Genomic DNA, 6,624 nt, shown 5'->3' with positions numbered 1-6,624 from the left:
GGATAGATGGATAGATGGATAGATGGATAGATGGATAGATGGATAGATGGATAGATGGATAGATGGATAGATGGATAGATGGATAGATGGATAGATGGATAGATGGATAGATGGATAGATGGATAGATGGATAGATGGATAGATGGATAGATGGATAGATGGATAGATGGATAGATGGATAGATGGATAGATGGATAGATGGATAGATGGATAGATGGATAGATGGATAGATGGATAGATGGATAGATGGATAGATGGATAGATGGATAGATGGATAGATGGATAGATGGATAGATGGATAGATGGATAGATGGATAGATGGATAGATGGATAGATGGATAGATGGATAGATGGATAGATGGATAGATGGATAGATGGATAGATGGATAGATGGATAGATGGATAGATGGATAGATGGATAGATGGATAGATGGATAGATGGATAGATGGATAGATGGATAGATGGATAGATGGATAGATGGATAGATGGATAGATGGATAGATGGATAGATGGATAGATGGATAGATGGATAGATGGATAGATGGATAGATGGATAGATGGATAGATGGATAGATGGATAGATGGATAGATGGATGGATAGATGGATAGATGGATAGATGGATAGATGGATAGATGGATAGATGGATAGATGGATAGATGGATAGATGGATAGATGGATAGATGGATAGATGGATAGATGGATAGATGGATAGATGGATAGATGGATAGATGGATAGATGGATAGATGGATAGATGGATAGATGGATAGATGGATAGATGGATAGATGGATAGATGGATAGATGGATAGATGGATAGATGGATAGATGGATAGATGGATAGATGGATAGATGGATAGATGGATAGATGGATAGATGGATAGATGGATAGATGGATAGATGGATAGATGGATAGATGGATAGATGGATAGATGGATAGATGGATAGATGGATAGATGGATAGATGGATAGATGGATAGATGGATAGATGGATAGATGGATAGATGGATAGATGGATAGATGGATAGATGGATAGATGGATAGATGGATAGATGGATAGATGGATAGATGGATAGATGGATAGATGGATAGATGGATAGATGGATAGATGGATAGATGGATAGATGGATAGATGGATAGATGGATAGATGGATAGATGGATAGATGGATAGATGGATAGATGGATAGATGGATAGATGGATAGATGGATAGATGGATAGATGGATAGATGGATAGATGGATAGATGGATAGATGGATAGATGGATAGATGGATAGATGGATAGATGGATAGATGGATAGATGGATAGATGGATAGATGGATAGATGGATAGATGGATAGATGGATAGATGGATAGATGGATAGATGGATAGATGGATAGATGGATAGATGGATAGATGGATAGATGGATAGATGGATAGATGGATAGATGGATAGATGGATAGATGGATAGATGGATAGATGGATAGATGGATAGATGGATAGATGGATAGATGGATAGATGGATAGATGGATAGATGGATAGATGGATAGATGGATAGATGGATAGATGGATAGATGGATAGATGGATAGATGGATAGATGGATAGATGGATAGATGGATAGATGGATAGATGGATAGATGGATAGATGGATAGATGGATAGATGGATAGATGGATAGATGGATAGATGGATAGATGGATAGATGGATAGATGGATAGATGGATAGATGGATAGATGGATAGATGGATAGATGGATAGATGGATAGATGGATAGATGGATAGATGGATAGATGGATAGATGGATAGATGGATAGATGGATAGATGGATAGATGGATAGATGGATAGATGGATAGATGGATAGATGGATAGATGGATAGATGGATAGATGGATAGATGGATAGATGGATAGATGGATAGATGGATAGATGGATAGATGGATAGATGGATAGATGGATAGATGGATAGATGGATAGATGGATAGATGGATAGATGGATAGATGGATAGATGGATAGATGGATAGATGGATAGATGGATAGATGGATAGATGGATAGATGGATAGATGGATAGATGGATAGATGGATAGATGGATAGATGGATAGATGGATAGATGGATAGATGGATAGATGGATAGATGGATAGATGGATAGATGGATAGATGGATAGATGGATAGATGGATAGATGGATAGATGGATAGATGGATAGATGGATAGATGGATAGATGGATAGATGGATAGATGGATAGATGGATAGATGGATAGATGGATAGATGGATAGATGGATAGATGGATAGATGGATAGATGGATAGATGGATAGATGGATAGATGGATAGATGGATAGATGGATAGATGGATAGATGGATAGATGGATAGATGGATAGATGGATAGATGGATAGATGGATAGATGGATAGATGGATAGATGGATAGATGGATAGATGGATAGATGGATAGATGGATAGATGGATAGATGGATAGATGGATAGATGGATAGATGGATAGATGGATAGATGGATAGATGGATAGATGGATAGATGGATAGATGGATAGATGGATAGATGGATAGATGGATAGATGGATAGATGGATAGATGGATAGATGGATAGATGGATAGATGGATAGATGGATAGATGGATAGATGGATAGATGGATAGATGGATAGATGGATAGATGGATAGATGGATAGATGGATAGATGGATAGATGGATAGATGGATAGATGGATAGATGGATAGATGGATAGATGGATAGATGGATAGATGGATAGATGGATAGATGGATAGATGGATAGATGGATAGATGGATAGATGGATAGATGGATAGATGGATAGATGGATAGATGGATAGATGGATAGATGGATAGATGGATAGATGGATAGATGGATAGATGGATAGATGGATAGATGGATAGATGGATAGATGGATAGATGGATAGATGGATAGATGGATAGATGGATAGATGGATAGATGGATAGATGGATAGATGGATAGATGGATAGATGGATAGATGGATAGATGGATAGATGGATAGATGGATAGATGGATAGATGGATAGATGGATAGATGGATAGATGGATAGATGGATAGATGGATAGATGGATAGATGGATAGATGGATAGATGGATAGATGGATAGATGGATAGATGGATAGATGGATAGATGGATAGATGGATAGATGGATAGATGGATAGATGGATAGATGGATAGATGGATAGATGGATAGATGGATAGATGGATAGATGGATAGATGGATAGATGGATAGATGGATAGATGGATAGATGGATAGATGGATAGATGGATAGATGGATAGATGGATAGATGGATAGATGGATAGATGGATAGATGGATAGATGGATAGATGGATGGATGGATGGATGGATAGATTTTATTTTTTTGGAACCGAAACAACTAGAACGCAATAAAAATTTACCAAAACAAATTACAGTTGTTTGTTTCAGGATGCAACGAAAGACCGTAAGGTACATCGAGTCAACTGCACCCTGTTTGTACAAAAGGTTCATTCGAAAAAACAAAAAACATTTACCCAACACACAAGTTAGTGATACATTGGATACACAAGAAATATAAGATAACAACGAAAAGTCATTAACGACAACACAAGTTTACTGCCAGAAATGACGTTAAAACAGTGATATATTTATAGCTTAAATAAAAAATACTACAAATACTGAGATTGACGCAAAAATTATTTAGAATAACAGCAAATACGGCGTTTTTTCCCAAGAAACACAAATAAGGGAACACAGAGATATATGAGAATTTAAACATAAGATTTATATTCTTACACACAACAAAAGAGAATGAAAGAAAAACATCAACAATAACAACAAAAAACGACGAAAACGCAGTAAAAAATAATACAATTACTCATACCACAAATTCAAGGAGATTAAGGCAAAAACTCATTCACAATAGCAGCCAAAAATTCAATTTTATAGCGGAAACACAATGACGGAAAAAACAGGGTGATATACGAATGTTTAACTGAAGAATAATATTCTTACACATAAGAAAAGCTCGAAGAGATTGACAGGAAACACTTTGACAATAACAGTAAAAAAGCGACGAAACGCAATGCAAAACAATAATAACATTACTCAAGAAAAAATTCAAGAAAATTGACGCCAAATCTTTCACAATAACAACCAAATGACATTTTTAATACAATGACGAAAATGCAGAGATATATGAACACTTAAACATAAGAATAATATTCTTACATATCAAATAATTATTCTTACACTACAAAAAGCTCGACGATATTAAATGGGGAAGCCTCACCAATAACATCAATTTTTTTGGACGACGGAAACGCAGTGAAAAAATCAAAAAAAGAACAAAGACAACAACAATGCATTCACCCATACCAAAAGTTTAAAAATATTTAACTTGAAAAGCATCACAAAAATAATATGACTAGCCAAAGTATATTCTATATATAAATGAAGCAAGACGAAATATTTACTACACTGTATAAAATATGAAACAAGACGAAATAGAATGAGTCGAAAAACTATATAACTTCTAGCACGTATTAGTATTAAACACCTCACATGGTGTTAAATTTATGTATATTCCGACTCTCGTTTAAAATTTAGTAATTGTTTCCATTTGTTTAACCAACCGTGACCTTTTTTTTCACTGTACAGCTGATTTGCTCAGGGTTTGTTTTGATTCCATTTGTTTACAATTATAATTTAACCCACGTGGTATGTTAGAAAACATATTTCTTTGACCTTTTTCACGAACAACTTAAATGGTAGTTTTTTTTGTTTCTAATTTGAGATCTTCCCAGTGTTTTGATCCCAAATATGCTAAGGTTTTTTGTCCAGAATTTGTATGAGCGCAAAATCTGTGAAAATTTTGATTCTCTCTTAGTCTTGATACAATGAAACATATGTACACACATATATGTGTGCTTACAACTGAGATCTAGCCCTTCTGAAGCTGCTTTTTGACCAACGATAACGGCTTACGTATTATTAGTACACCGAAAAGCCATTGCAGACTCACCGAATCTGTCGATCAATGATGCAAGCAGAGCAGACTAGAAAAACAACTAGCCTGCAGTGAGGTTCGAACTCACGACCTCCGGTCAAGCCGGGACCGTGCTCTACCAACTGAGCTATGCAGGCTCAGAAGGGAACGAGTCGAGAAACAACCATACGCCAATGCTTGCTCAATCTGTTAGTACAAGCAACTTCATAATGAAGGGGATCGCCAGTATCATATCATAATACAATGAAACATATGTACACACATATATGTGTGCTTACAACTGAGATCTAGCCCTTCTGAAGCTGCTTTTTGACCAACGATAACGGCTTACGTATTATTAGTACACCGAAAAGCCATTGCAGACTCACCGAATCTGTCGATCAATGATGCAAGCAGAGCAGACTAGAAAAACAACTAGCCTGCAGTGAGGTTCGAACTCACGACCTCCGGTCAAGCCGGGACCGTCTCTTAGTCTTGTTTCATATAAATGGATATTTTCTAGTGGAGCCATGTAGTTTTCAAATATTTCAGGTAATTTGTTAGTTTTAAACCTATGTACTGTTTTTATCTCTAGTTTGTAAATATCTTTGAGTTTTAGAATTGTATGGTGTTCATAAAGGGGTAGTAACCTTGTTTTAAGAAGGGAGTTACTGATTATCTTTATTGCCCTATTTTGAAGCACTTCTAAGTGTCTAAGTGCTGATGGGTGTGCCTTACCCCAGCTTAAAATACAGGATTGTAAATGTATGTTAACAAGGCTATAATAAAGCAGATGCAATGCATGTTTGTATACGTAATATTTCATTTTCGATATTAAACCAATTGCTTTTGAAACTTTTTGTTCAATCATTTTAATATGAGGTAGCCATGTTAAATTTTCATCAAAATAAAGACCTAAGTATTTAGTTTTACCTACTTGTTTAAGGTGGTTTTGTTGTATCATTAGGCTTACCTTATATTCTGGGAAATGTTTAGCCTTTTATCATAAAATTCGTTTTGGCATAATTTATGGATAACTTATTTGCTCTAAACCATTCATCTATATGTTATAGGTTAGCTTGGATTATATCTTGTAAGCTACCTATATTACCATGTGAGGCATAAAGTACGGTGTCATCTGCATATAGTCTACAATTTACATCAATATTGGACGGAAGGTCGTTCATATAAATTTGAAAGAGAAGTGGCGCTAGTATACATCCCTGTGGGATACCGCATACAGGCATCGCTGGGCCAGAGATTGTGTTTCCAATTTTTGTGAAATGATTTCTACCTACTAGAAATGTTTCTATAAGTTTTAAAGGAGGGCCTCTGACACCATAATGATATAGTTTTTGTAAGAGAATGGAATTGTCTATGGTGTCAAAGGCCTTAGCCAGGTCCAGGAAAACAATACAGCTGTGTTTGTGTCTATCCTTACTCTGTAGTAAATCTTCATATAATCCTGCTGTCGCCAGTGAAGTTGAATGGCCCTTCCTAAATCCATGTTGATAATTAGTTATAGTTTTATGTTTTTTAAAGAATTTTTGTAATTGGTAGTTTATAATTTTTTCAAAGATTTTTCCAAAAATTGATGTTACTGATATGGGTCTATAATCATAAACTGTTACTGGACAATTAATTTT

The 6,624-nt window shown here is 35.6% G+C and overlaps 1 non-coding gene across 1 annotated transcript; it reads right to left on the bottom strand.

The window, feature by feature from the left end:
- Window positions 1–5,062: 5,062 nt before the first annotated feature.
- On the bottom strand, window positions 5,063–5,136 carry Trnaq-uug (transfer RNA glutamine (anticodon UUG)). The gene has a single exon. It is a non-coding gene; the product is annotated as a tRNA-Gln (tRNA).
- Window positions 5,137–6,624: the final 1,488 nt, after the last annotated feature.

Source organism: Ascidiella aspersa, chromosome 3, assembly GCF_963924565.1.
Source record: "Ascidiella aspersa chromosome 3, kaAscAspe10.2, whole genome shotgun sequence".
Taxonomy (NCBI): Eukaryota; Metazoa; Chordata; class Ascidiacea; order Phlebobranchia; family Ascidiidae; genus Ascidiella; species Ascidiella aspersa.
The sequence above is the reverse complement of the archived record's forward strand: the minus strand, read 5'-3'. Positions and strand labels throughout refer to the sequence as shown.